We start from the raw sequence: 14,068 nt of genomic DNA, 5'->3' as shown, positions 1-14,068 counted from the left end.
TATATCCTTAAAATCCTTTTCTTCACAATGGGGAAAACAGCCTTCCAGTCAATTTAGTTTCCTAAATTGATATTGAAGTGCCATGGTAACCAAACTAATGTCAGATTCATGATGTGTATAAACCATCTCATCACTCATCACTAAGGGTGAGCCATTGGAGATCCTAAGATGACATGCAATCTTGGATCCAATCCAATTTTTGTAACCCGCCCTTCAGCAATGGTAGCTGAAGATTGAAGAGATAAAAAGGATTTTCAAGGAGGAAATGCACAGTGAATCTCCTAGATTCCACTTAACATAACTAAAACAATCCAATTTCAAATTCTCCTTCCTGAACTCAAGAAAATAGAGATTATCTTAGTCTTAACCAAATGCTTGACACTGCCCTGCTTATTTGCATCATAGCTTCATCTACCACACCTTTGTTCTCCCCAAAAATATTAAACATAATCCTGGGAAGAGTTTCCTATCCAAGATAGAAATCCCTGAAATATATTGATATTTATTGTACAGCATTTCAATATTGGAATGGCAGACAGCCTATTTTCACTTTTTCCAATAAATCGTACATAAGTCTAAACCTTGATACTATGTGCAGTATATACTCACCATCCTTATGTATCTGTTGTCTTCAGTCATGGCTTATTCACACCTGGGAATATTTTTATGAAGTGAGAATGCTTTCTCCAGTTCTTTTAGTTTTGTGGCAGAGAATGGAAATCTTCCACATTATTTTTGTTTAAAATATTCTATCCTACATTAATTTTAAGGGCTTTACATAATATTATTACAACAACAAAAATGATTGCATTAAAATATAGCTTCATTTTTTAAAAAATAAAATATCCAAAATGAAACAAAATCAAATATGACAAAGTTAAGAGTAGATCTTTGGGTAAAATTGTAATTGCTCCACCTGAAAAAATTATCAAATAATAAAGTGTGCATGTTGTTAATCCTTTAAGTTAAAAGAATAAGAATGTTGCTGAACCTTGGATGAGGGATATAAACATAAAATAGTGCACAGTAATAAAATAATGAGATCTAACAACAGTAGAGAAGAAATATTCAACATAGCTTTAAGTTGTAGGAATGGAAGAGGAGAAGGTGATGATAGAGGCAAGAAAACTCTTGTTGAATTGATTCACTATCTGGACAATGTGAAGCATGTTAATTGAATGGCCAGGCCATAAGATACTGACTGTGGCATCACAATTTATTTCAGTGTCTCTATATTGTCATCCTGAAAATCAGTTTGTTTAATTTTAATGCTACCCATTTCTCCTACAAGGTGACTCTGGGCGGCTTGTTGCAAGCCTTATTGCAGATATACCCAAGGCAAGCAGTGAGCTCCAAAATCATCTGTTCTGCTTCCTGTAATGCTTGTGTGTTTCTTTGCATTTCTTTTCTCACCATGCTCAGAAATAAGTCAGCTCAAATTTGTCAGCATGGTTGTGGTGTTGATCCTGTGTGAGATGCTCCAACTTGAGGTTTTGTATTAGAAATATTGGCAAAGAAAAGAATACTCACTAAAAAAGGCTGGCTGCCTCTGCTTGGGAAGCTAGCTGTTCATGGCCATTGAGAAACAAATTCTGAATTTTACTTTTAATACATAAAATTCTAAGTCATCTCTGTTTTACATGACTTTTTTATTGCTCATATGGAGCAACAAAGTCATTTTCCAGTAGCCCTCAGCTGCTGGTGTTGGGAGAGATTTTAAGATTTGGCTCTTTGCCCAGGCTTTTTTGAGGGTGATTGAAGTCCCAGGTTTGCTTCTTGTTCTTACCTGGTTTTTAACCATCTTAGGTTCCCATCTTTTATTATTGTATTGTTTTATTGTTTTCTGTCTTTATATTTGTGAACTGTCCAGAATTGGTGGGTGTTGGGTGGTGTACAGCATGAATGAATGAATGAATGAATGAATGAATGAATGAATGAATCTTGCTCCATATCTCTGAATATGAAATAATAAATCAGAAACTCAAAGAAGGGCATTGTTATGGTGGGAATAGTGGAGCATTGATATTTTCTTGGGGAAATTTACATATTGACTGCTCTCATTTGACCATCAAGGTATTAATATTTTTAATTTTGAGGGGCTTTGGGTTATATTAATTGCACCAATATTTAATAGCACTCTGACCATACTTTTACTATTATTTGTATTGTTATATTGGTAATTAAATATGTTTTTATGACTGATTGGTAATTAATTAATGCAGGATAAAATATCATGTGAGATTTTAAAGTTATATGCAACCATGTAAGAAGATTTAAAAATGTATAGCAATAGATTTTAGGGGATGTTTGATATGAATAGATGCGCCATGTTGTTGATAATAGTTTGCATCTTATCAGCAGGGCCTGACGGGCAACCCATTTATATGAAGTAGTTATATGAAGTGGTTGATATAGTGGCCATTTGCTCTGTCATGCAAATGAATATCTATATACCTAATAAATTTGTGGCAGTAGCATTAATAATGCAACAGTTTAGCTTAGAACTGCCACTGGTCACAATGTTCCATACTGATCATGTGTGAACGTTAATCAAGAAGGCATAATGAGGGAAGTCATCATTCAATATGTAGCCATATTTTTCATAACTCCTCATAATATCATATTATATGGGATTTGGGGAGGGTCATACAAGTTATAGGATACGACCGCCCCCAAAAATCCCACTAACATGTGGGATTTTACATTTACAAATTTACATATATAAACCCAAATACACTAGTTTTCTAAAAAAAATCTCAGAGCTGATATTATTTGGGCACTTTTTATGGTCATCCCATATTGCAAATATTACCATCTCATTTCCATCAATGACCTTTGAAAGCTTAAGTTCAGAGGTGTCTGGCATCTTGGGGTCAACTTAAACGCTGCTTGGTCAAATTTTGTAGGAAGAGCTGACTGGGAAAAGGTTTGTGAAGTCACGTCTGAGCTGCACTCTGCTCTGCCCGAAGAAAGTAAATGACAGACTGCCATTACCTCAAAAGCTGCAATTTAGTTCTGCCGCTGTGATATCCCCCAGCAGTTAATAAGCACCCTGTCTTCATGTGAGGAGGCCACGGTGGTTTGGGAATATGTAAACCTGGGGAGACTTGGGTTTTGAGGACTATGAAAAGGAGGAGGAAAGGCTGAGCCCTTGGACAGGAACTGTTCTAACTATGATCTCTAGAATCTTCTTTTATTTTAATAATGCCCACTCCCCTTTTAATGGATTCCTGTGGGTGATAAGCTTCAATATGTGATGGATTGACTCAAGAATGCCAACAGCATGTATTGTGTTCAAGCACGGGATTGCAAGACAATGTTCTCAGTAAGATACTTAAACTGAGGATTGGCATTCCTTCATATCTGAAAAATGTTATTGTACCTATTTTTACATGCTATTTGTGGTTTCAGATTTTATGTGTTCTTTGTGTTCTTAGAAATGCCATATCAATCATTTATTTCTTCTGCCCCTAGACATTTTGGGAAATTATGAGGAAAGATATAATACAAAAGGAGAAGAAAGAACATTAGATTTGTGTAAAAATTGTATGTACTTGAATATATGCTATTTTCAAATAAATGATTGGAATTTAAAGAGATACAGTACATTTTTCTATAGTGCGGAATATTTGAGTAGGTTCAGGACATGATACAAAATGGATGACTTCAAAGCCCTAATTCTATTTTTTGATAGTTATTTTTCAGTTACAAAAATAGACTGTGGGAACAGCAGGCAATCCTATTTCTACTGAGGGTCATGTTATCTCATAAACTATTTTGGAGATTATTTGGTAGCCAAGGCTGAAATTAGTCCTAAATGAAGTTGGGGTAAAAATTGGGTGAGACAATTTCATGCTTTCTAATGGCCATCTTTTTAGATTTCCTCTTTTCTTACTTCCAAGGTGGAAATTCCAGAAAATGGTAGGCATCACTTAGCAAAAATCTGAACAGGCTGGGAGTCACACAACATTAAATCAAAAGCCATACAGTATTTGGTCCAAGGCAGTGGTGGGTTTCAAATTTTTTTACTACCTGTTCTGTTGGCGTGACTTGGTGGGCGTGGCTTGGTAGGCATGGCAGGGGAAGGATATTGTAAAATCTCCATTCCCACCCCACTCCAGAGGAAGGATACGGTAAAATCTCCATTCCCTCCCCAATCCAGGGGAAGGATACTGCAAAATCCCCATTTCCTCCTGATCAGCTGGGACTTGGGAGGCAGAGAATAGATGGGGGCAGGGCCAGTCAGAATTTTTACTACTGGTTCTCTGAACTACTCAAAATTTCCGCTACCGATTCTCCAGAACTGGTCAGAACCTGCTGAAACCCACCTCTGGTCCAAGGGATATAATTTACCCATCTGTGAAATACAGGATACCTTCAAGTATAAGATAAACCTTTAAATGACTGTTTTCAATAATAGTTTTTTAAAAATAAATTTATTATTTTATTTTAATGGTTACATACCACCCAGAGCAGGGGTGGGTTCTACTTACCTTTACTACTGGTTCGCATCATGCCTGTGTGCACTTCTGCGCATGCACAGATCACCTATAATGACATCTGGGTCAGTGGGTGGAGCCTCCCACCAGTTTTATTACCTGTTTTTGTGAACCAGTCCGAACCAGGGGCAACCCACCAATGACCCAGAGTCATCCATTTTTAAGGTGGGTGGCCCTACAAATTTACTAAATAAACAAAGAATCCTTCAATGGAATATTCTCCATTGTGAAGTATGATACATGACTCTTATTCAAAATCTTTTGCCTCACTTATTGTACAAAATACCCTGATACATTAAATATATTAGGTTTTTTTTTTAAATGAAGGGCATCTTGGTGACAAATTACAGGATATGGAGTGGACTGTTTCTCCTCCAAATAACAGCAGTTTGCAGAAAATCTTGTTGGTGGGATACCACCTGTACCAGGTTAGCTTTTGATGCACACTCAGAGTTCTTCAAATTATCCCCGGATGTTTTCATGTACTTCAGTCAATCAAATTTTTATTATGGTCATGGAACAACACAAGTAGGGTGGGGTGGAGTCAATTAAAAAGTATAAAAGGTACATCAAAATTTAAAATAATCATTTTTAAAGAGTTATAAAATATAAAACAATATAAAAACAAAAGTCTAAAAATAATCTAAAAGGGATTAGGATATTGGATGGTTGTAGGGAAACATAAAAGTTAGTACAATGGCAGACTATATCAAATTACAGAGTACTCTAGTATGGTGAACTAGATGCTCATTTAGTCTACTTTACGGCATAAGTCATGATCTGATTTAAGCGCTGCTGTGCAGAACCTGACAACATTATATGCTGTTGCAGGTTTGGTATCTGAAAGTGTAAAATTGCCCTCTGCAGTAGTAGTGAAATGAGACTAATATGGATGTCTCTGTAATATGGGCAATGGAGAAGCACATAATCTGTTGTTTCCGTATGTTCAGAGTTACAGGGGCATTGGCTGCAAGAAATCTTTCTGTATTGGCCTTCAAGGACAGCTGAGGGGAGGATATGACATTGTGCCAGAGTAAAGGCTCTCAGATGGCTGGATACTTCAAGATTAGATAAATATGCCATCGGGAGGCACAGTATCTGATGGATTCACTAGCATTAAAGGTTGAAGACCTGGCTAGATCCGATTAGTCCTGTATGTCTCCTACACATTGTTTAATGAGTGCTTTGGCCTGATTGTATTCTATGCTGAGTAGAAGACCTGGAGAGAAGCCCAAAGATAAGATTTTAGTTACTATTGCCTGCTTCCAGGTGGACTGTAAGTTATCACTCATAGTTAATTGGGAAAGGCCATAGGGAAATACAGTCTGAGCCAATAATTGAGTATGATGACCTACATTCTAGCTTCCAGTTTCACGAGGCCAGTCTTGTGAGGCCTCAGGGAGGCATTAGAGACACATTTTGAAACTTGGAGGGCCAATCTTAGAAATTTGGACAAGTTGTAATAGTGTAAAATTGGAGAAGGGTCCCGGTTGGGTGCTATGAAAAAACTGTACTATTGGCTTGACCTTGAATAATTTAAGTGCTGCAGGAAGAGAGTGGGCCACCTTTTGTCTTAAGGAATTTAAGAAGGGCAGATGAGCTCCTCTGTGTGTTTTCAGCAATATAGTCCCCATGAGCTTTCCTACTGCCAGAAGAATGAAGGAAACAATGTTCAATCTTGTGGCCATCCATCCTCCAGTGGCTCTTGAGCCTTTTGGCAATTGCCATGATTTTAGTTTTCTGATAATTGAGTTTTAGCTGGTCTTCCTTGCATTACTGATTTAGTGCTCTCAGTGCTATTGAAAGTATTGCTGCATTATCTCCATAAAACAGAACAGATATATTGCTTTCAGCAATTGAGGGTGGGGGGCAGGTGAAAGCTTGTATTGAGGATGGTGTTGATATAGAAACACCATGAAATTGAATAAGAACGGGGCAAATATGCCCCGTTCTACTTGATGCCATTCTTAGTTCCAATGGCAATGGGAAGATAGAAATAGCAATAGCACTTAGACTTATATACCGCTTCACAGTGCTTTACAGCCCCCTCTAAGCAGTTTACAGAGTCAGCATATCACTCCCAGCAATCTGGATCCTCATTTTACCCACCTCAGAAGGATGGAATGCTGAGCCGCTTAAGATTGAACTCTAGGAGTAAGCAGTGAGTTAGCCCTGCAGTACTGCATTCTAACTATGTACTGCCACTGTACTACCCATGGGTCTGGGGAGGTCCCTTCATGCAGCATATATATTAAATGAAATAATTGGTCAGTCAAAGCAGCCCTCCGGTTTTTCCCACAATTTAGCTCAGGATATGGAATCAAAAACAATTTTGAAGTATATGAAAGTGGCGCAAAGGGGTCTTTTCACCAGCTCAGCTATTTTCTTTGGTCTTTGGACTTACTTAATGTGAGCAACAGCTTGTACAACAGTTTGCACTTTCCTCGTCTTAGGCTGTTATGCTGTCTTTTCCTTTTAGACACTTTGCCAAGCCTCTACAAAGATGCTGCCAGGCAAGGGGGAGTCTGCAGGCCCAACACAGCAAGGCAACTGCAGCTTCTTCCAAGGAGCCCTCCGATGTGGGATTTAATACAGCAGGAAAAAGAATGCCAGTGCCGGGGTCTAGAACTCATTGCTTCAGAGAATTTCTGTAGCTGGGCTGCCTTGGAGGCTCTGGGATCATGTCTCTATGACAAGTATTCAGGCAAGAGGTATTATGGTGGTTCTGAGGTGGTGGACTGCATTGAACTGCTCTGTGAACGCTGTGCTCTTGAAGCTTTTGACCTGGATCCTGAACGCTGGTGTGGGTGTGGGTGAGATTGTTCAGCCTTATTCTGGATCCCTGGACAATTTTGCTGCCTACACAGCCTTGCTGCAGCTGCACGAACATCTCCTGGGCCTGGATTTACCCAACGGGGGCCACCTGACTCATGGGTACATGTCTGATGTCAAACGTATCTCAGCCATGTCCATCTTCTTTGAGTCCATACCTTACAAACTCAATCCAAAAACAGGACTCATTGATTATGACCAGCTCAAGTTAACTGCCCGACTGTTCCGCCCATGTCTCATCATCGCTGGCACAAGTGCTTATGCCCGTCTTATTGACTATGCCCGCATCAAGAAGGTGTGTGAAGAGGTGAAGGTCTATCTGCTTGCTGACATGGCCCACATCAGTGGTCTGGTGGCAGCCAAAGTCATTCCATCACCCTTTGACTATGCTGACATGGTGACTAACACCACTCACAAGTGGCAAGGTCAGGGCTGATTTCTATCGTAAGGGTGTCTGTTCTGTGGACAAGAAGAGTGGCCAGGAGACCCTTTACAATCTGGAGGACTAAATCAACTTTGTGGTCTTCCCCTCTTTGCAAGGCAGCCCCCACAACCATGCCATTGCTGCAGTGGCAATGGCGGTGGCATTGAAACAGGCCAGATCACCCATGTTCCAAGAGTATTCTCAGCAAGTACTGAAGAACTCCAAGGCCATGGCAGAGGCATTGCTACAATGAGGATACAATCTTCATTGAGGATAACCACCTAGTACTAGTGGATCTACGGCCAAAAGGTATTGATCTGCCTGGGCTGAAAGAGTACTGGAGCTAGTGTCCATCACTCCTAACAAGAACATCTGTCCCAGGGACAAGAGTGCTTTGACACCTGGAGGCTTGCGACTTGGAGCACCAGCGCTTACTTCCCGACGGTTCCAGGAAGCTGATTTCCAAAAGGTTGTCGAGTTAATTGACGAAGGAATCCAGATTGGACTGGATGTCAAGCAGAAGACCTCCAAACTGCAAGACTTCAAATCCTTTTTGCTTTCTGATCCAGAGACAAAGCAGAGATTGTCAGATCTTCGGCAGCCTGTTGAAACCTTTGCCCGGGCCTTCCCCATGCCTGGCTTTGACAAACGTTGAGATCTGGTTCAACTGAAGACTGGCTAACCGTTACACCTAGATGGCCAACAAGCTAGACATGAAGAGTCCCTGAAGCCTTGTATCTCAGAGCTTTATCTAGTGGAACCCCACTTCAGAGAGGTGATCTCCTTGGCCATTCTTTTTCCTCTATTCCTTATCCCCATTTTATAATGACCCAGAACAACTTACTTTGTGTGAAAGAACTTGGCTCTGATTCACAATACATGTATTACATTATGCAGAATGACTTGTAAGAATTAAAGTGATCCATCTCTTTCTATGAAAAAAAAAAGAAAAAGAAGAAAGTGGGGAGTATTTTTCAATAATGGAGAACTAGGCACTGATCAATAGTAGACCAGCCTTCCATAAATCCAGCTTCTCCTATGCAAGGATATTTTTTTGTTCCAGATATTTCTGAAATTTCCATTGTAGGTATAGTTGTGTAGAATTTGAGGAAGCTGATCAGTTTATAATTAGCAGGATCATCTTTTCCCCATTTTTTAATATATAGGGACAATGAGGTGTTGATAGATTGATATAGATAAAGAAATTGGTTTGCTACCGGTTCGCTGGCCACGCATGCGCACTAGGTGGTTATCTGCGTGCACGCACACATGCGCAATATGCACCAAAAGGCGTCTTGGGGAGGTAAGTAGAAGTGGGGGGGTGGGGCGGAATCAGCTGTGGTGTGCAATTTAGCTTCGCTAGAAAGCAAGATTTCCTGCTCTCTAGCAAAGCTAAACTCCGCTGCACAGCTGATTGTCGGAAATACTAGTTTGAAAGAACCAGTAGCTTTTTTTTTTCCCGCCCAAACTGGTAGCTTTTATTTTACTACTGGTTTGCCTGAACCAGTAGTTTTTATCATTACCAGTTCGCCCCACCCCTGGTAAAGAGTGAAGCCAGAGTGGGGACCTAGAAGTTCAATTGTTTTAATGACCTCTAGAGGGATTAAGTCTTCTCCTGGGCCTTTTTCTGATTTTAGCTGAGCATAGGTTTTTAAAATCTCTTTCACTATCATTGGGTACCCACATTGGCAGATTTCCTATAGTTTGGCTACGACATTCACTTTCAATAGAGTTGTCCATTGTTGGGAACAGGGGAACCCTCAGGATAGGACAGTCTACCATGGATGGACCATTGGTATGGGTGCTTGATCTGATATGCCAGAATGAGGCTGAATCATTGGATTTGGCTGCCTGAATGAGTCATGCCCCATTATTTTTCCTATTTCCTTTTTCTTACATGGCAGCAGTTGTTTGCAACATCTCTTCTATTGGAGGAGATACTATGCAACTATCAGTGCAGTATTGGAATTTATGTGCTTCATTATTTCTGAGATTATCTGTCTGTCCATCCATCCATCCATCCATCCATCCATCCATCCATCTATCTATCTATCTATCTATCTATCTATCTATCTATCTATCTATCTATCTATCTATCTTAGTGCTTACAGATTAGATTTAATATTGTATGGCATACAAGAGTTATTGTGAGTGGAGTTATAATAGGGCAAGATCACAGCATACAGATGGTGGGGAAGAATCGTTGCTTTTTCCAAGACTTTATTTTTTTTTAAAGTGCTTTGAGCCTATTTTTGGACATTGTTACAATTTTTATGTATTCCCTATGTTAAAGAAACCCCACATGTTAGTGGGATTTTTGGGGGCGGTTGTATCCTATAACTTGTATGACCCTCCCCAAACCCCATATAATATGATATTGTGAGGAGTTATGAAAAATGGTTTTTTGGTAGGGTAGAGATTGCATGGGTAATCATTTGGGCTTGAATATGACATTTATGTTTTTTGTACTCCCACTTTAAGTATAATCAGCAAATGAAAAGCAAAATTGTAATTTTTATAATCCATGCAGATAGCAGGCTGAGAAGACATTAATTTTGGATAATGCGTATCAATGTGATGTCATTTCATGGAGGCAAACATCGTAATATGATTGAAGCATTTCTTTTTAAAGTTCCCCAGGAGAGGCTGGAAGCCTACTTGGCTGGAGATCCAAGATTTATTGAAAGTGCATAATCCCCTTGCTTTGCATGACCAACTGTGTTTGTGGTTGGCACTTCAAAACTACACTTGTTTTGCACTGAGCTGGGCAGACTTGGTGGGGCTTTGCAAGAACATATGGTAGGTATTACGCCAAATAAGTGGAGTGTTAGAGGATAGCAGATATCTCCCTAGTGAATCTGTCTCGAGTGCAAAGGGAGGTTTTTCAGTAGACTTGCTAGACCGCTAATCAGCTGTTTTTGGGATAAGCAAGCTGAGACAAAATAAAACCCTCAAACCAAGTTCATTTGGTGAATATTAATGATCCCATGTAGAATCTTTGTGTAATACAGTATCTCTATCCTCTCCCTACAATTTTTTTTTTTTTTGCAGAGTATAGTAACTCTACCTTAGAAAGTTGGCATATGAAGGACATCTTATTAAGTCCTTATTACAAGAATTTGGGCTTATCAGCCTGGAAGGACAGATCCAGATGAGGTCACTGAATTTCTTAAACAGAAGCCAAGAGATTGTCAAAAGATTGCTCTGGATACCACCAGCAGTTAATCCAAGCTGTGAGATGTAGAGAAAAGGAAATCATTGGACCAGCACTGGGGCATTAGGGCCAAAAGAGTTAGAAATCCATTGGCGATGGCTGAAGTAAAAGGTAGGGTTAAGAGTCTCAATAACCCAGGATACTCAGGATACAGGCAATGGAGGGCTAGAAAGAAAGTTTGACAGTGCTTGGAAAAGGTACTAGGCTGAAACTCTAATACCATTTTAAAAGTAAATTTAAATTAAATTGTAGATCATGTTTATGGACAGAAACACTTTTCTAAAATATCAGATGTGGGCAGCCTGATACGTTCCAGATATTTTTTCTTTAAATTCCATTTCCATTTGATGGGTTAGGCTCCCAAAATATGCTAAACTATGATTTATTTTAAATATATTTTTGGGAATAATGCATAATTACTGGATTTACATGGGACACTAAGTCGTTTATAAATTATTGTGGCTGTTTCCACAGAAAGCACTGTCAAAATGTAGGAATCCAGTCAATCCATGACTGCCCCAGATCATTCCCTAGAAGAGAGAAATGTAGGCTGAAGTATGATGGAGAATGTGGATGTCTACAAGTTGCTTCCATTGATGCATGCCCAGGTGGAAAAGACTTTCATCCTCCACCCAAATCTGAAAATCTAGCAATGACATCACTTTTGCTGCAGTGACTTTCTGCACTGCACTCTCTGTCTGATAATGGTTCCTCCAGGCTGATTCAAGGCCATGAAAGTTTTATTTGATTTAAATTTTACCTTTGCTCTATGATAAACTCTCTCTTGTTTTCCCACATAGTAACAATCCTGTGAAGTAGGCTTGAGAGAGAGTAGCTAAGGTTAGACTTCAGTCTGGATCTTCCAAGTCCCTGTGTCCCACTCAAATCTGGAGACTTGATCATATTCCAAGTTGCCAACCCATTCATCCCAGGGTCTGTTTTGCTCCTTGCAAGTCTTGGAAATAGAGATTACTTTGGATTTCATGATCTTAGTTAACTCAGCCCAGCATCACTTGATTGGGCTATGTTTTCTTTTATAAAAATCCTCTTGTTTAAATTTTCTGATCCACTAGAGGCCACTTCAGCTCTACTACTAATGCAACAAAGAAGTTCCATACTGGTCTGATTGGATTTTTACAGCTTGCAGAAGATTGTTGATTTGCCCATTAGCAAAGCACTCTTTTCACAAGACAACTGCATAGTGCAACTGCTTGAAACAGCAGTAAGTCTTGGATTCCTAAGGCAACCATTATTCACTTTCAATCTTGCTTCATTGCACAGTCCCTATGTGAAGTACTTGCAGAAATACATAAGGGTGAAAAGTCAGAATAAAGCATATATGGATGGAGATAAATGAAAAATAACATTTATATTGTGCCTTTTATATTGTATTTATTCTTCAAATAGTACAAAGCAAAATGTATATAGTTGCTACCCTCAGCTTGATATCATTACAACTTTGGGAAAAATCTGAACAAGCACAGTTGGGAAAGGAATAAATTCCATTGTCTCATTGCCAAATCTTTTGAACTAAATGAGAATGCTACCTGGTGTGTTTCTTTTAAACTGTATTTTAACCATCTCATTATTTTGTTTTGTTTTGTTTTGACCCAAACAGACAGCAGAGAGAGAATATTAACTAGAATAATTGATTATATAAAGATAAACAGAAAATCAAGGTATATGTTTAATAATAAAATAATAATAAAATAAAGGAGTAATAGTTTATAACTATGAGGAACGTTGTATTTTTTAGGAAAAAAACTCAGATTAGACAAAAATCAGGGAATTAATATTGAGATTTTAAAATCTAAAAATTAGATCAGTTGCTCTAGCCATAAAATCTGTAAGTCAAAGACAAAAAGTATTTCTTTTCCTCTCAAATTATAGTCTGTCTCTATAAATTACACAGACCATCAACTTGCTATTTTCATTTTTAAAAACCTGCATGTTCAGTACAAAGATCCTAGTTTTATCACATGTAACCTGGCAGTTTATATTTCTTTTCAAGTAAATGGGAAGATGCTGTAAAGGAGCTCTGTTGTTCCTGTTTCCACTCTAACAATGCAGGTAGTCCTTGACTTATGACCTTTTGTTTAATAATTGTTTGAAGTTATCGTGATGCTGAAAAAAAAAATAAGTTATAACTAGTCCTCACACTTATGATTGTTGCAGTGTCCCTGATCACAATTTGGGCCCTTGGAATGTATATATGACAGTTGCAGCATCCTGGGTCATATTAACATTAATGATCTTCCCAGGGGACTTCCAACATGCAAGGTCAATGGGGAAAGCCAGATTTGCTTAACAACCATGGTGATTTGCTTAATGACCATGGCAAAAAAAAAATGTAAAATCAAGCACAACTCCCTTAATGACTACATAGTTTATCAATGGAAGTTCTAGTCCCAATTCTGTTTGTAAATCAAGGACTACCTGTAAGAACTCAGTTCCCTTTCCTGCCAACTATTTCCTTATTAACCATTTTTATAGAATGTATCTTTGTGATATCATCTTGAACTCAACCTCAGGTCAGCAAGAAGGTAGCTTGCAATCCTATTTTGTTGTTCTGCTTTTAAAATACCGTTTTATATCTTCTGACATTATTTGGCCCTAAAAATGTATTGCAATGCCTTGCTGGTAATGTTAATGATAATTAGTCAGTGCTGCTATAAGACAAGGCCATTTTGGGCTGCTACAGGAAATTCTCCTCCTGTCTGGCTGCTGAATGGCTTTGGATTGGATTGTTGGAGAAACCAGAAACTTCTCCCTCACCACCTCCCCAGATGTATCTGTCCATGTAATGCCTAAGAGGACATTACATTGATAGCCCTTTCATATTGTTCAGATGAGAAAATAGTCTTCACAGGAAGACTAGACTTGGGCTTTATTGAGATGGTTAATTATGCTGTATTATAACCAAATCTTGTAAGTCTTGTAGTTTTTCTTTCCTCCCTCTTATACCCCAGTAAGTCAGGGAAGAGCCAACCTGAGTCTCTTCCTAACGCCATCTATTTTTCCAGAGATGCTCCTGCCCTCCTATCTAAGAGGTGACTTAGATGTTTTTTTAAACAGCAAAATGTCCTGGCCAACCAACAT

At 38.9% G+C, this 14,068-nt stretch overlaps 1 long non-coding RNA gene and 1 pseudogene across 1 annotated transcript in view; one reads left to right on the top strand and one right to left on the bottom strand.

The window, feature by feature from the left end:
• The window catches only part of LOC148114073 (uncharacterized), a 228,296-nt gene that overhangs the window by 171,557 nt on the left and 42,671 nt on the right, over positions 1–14,068 (bottom strand). The window lies entirely within an intron of this gene.
• LOC117665028 (serine hydroxymethyltransferase, mitochondrial pseudogene) lies at positions 6,922–8,506 on the top strand (annotated as a pseudogene).

This window comes from Pantherophis guttatus, chromosome 4 (assembly GCF_059756535.1).
Source record: "Pantherophis guttatus breed Tessera chromosome 4, ASM5975653v1, whole genome shotgun sequence".
Classification (NCBI taxonomy): Eukaryota; Metazoa; Chordata; class Lepidosauria; order Squamata; family Colubridae; genus Pantherophis; species Pantherophis guttatus.
The sequence above is the reverse complement of the archived record's forward strand: the minus strand, read 5'-3'. Positions and strand labels throughout refer to the sequence as shown.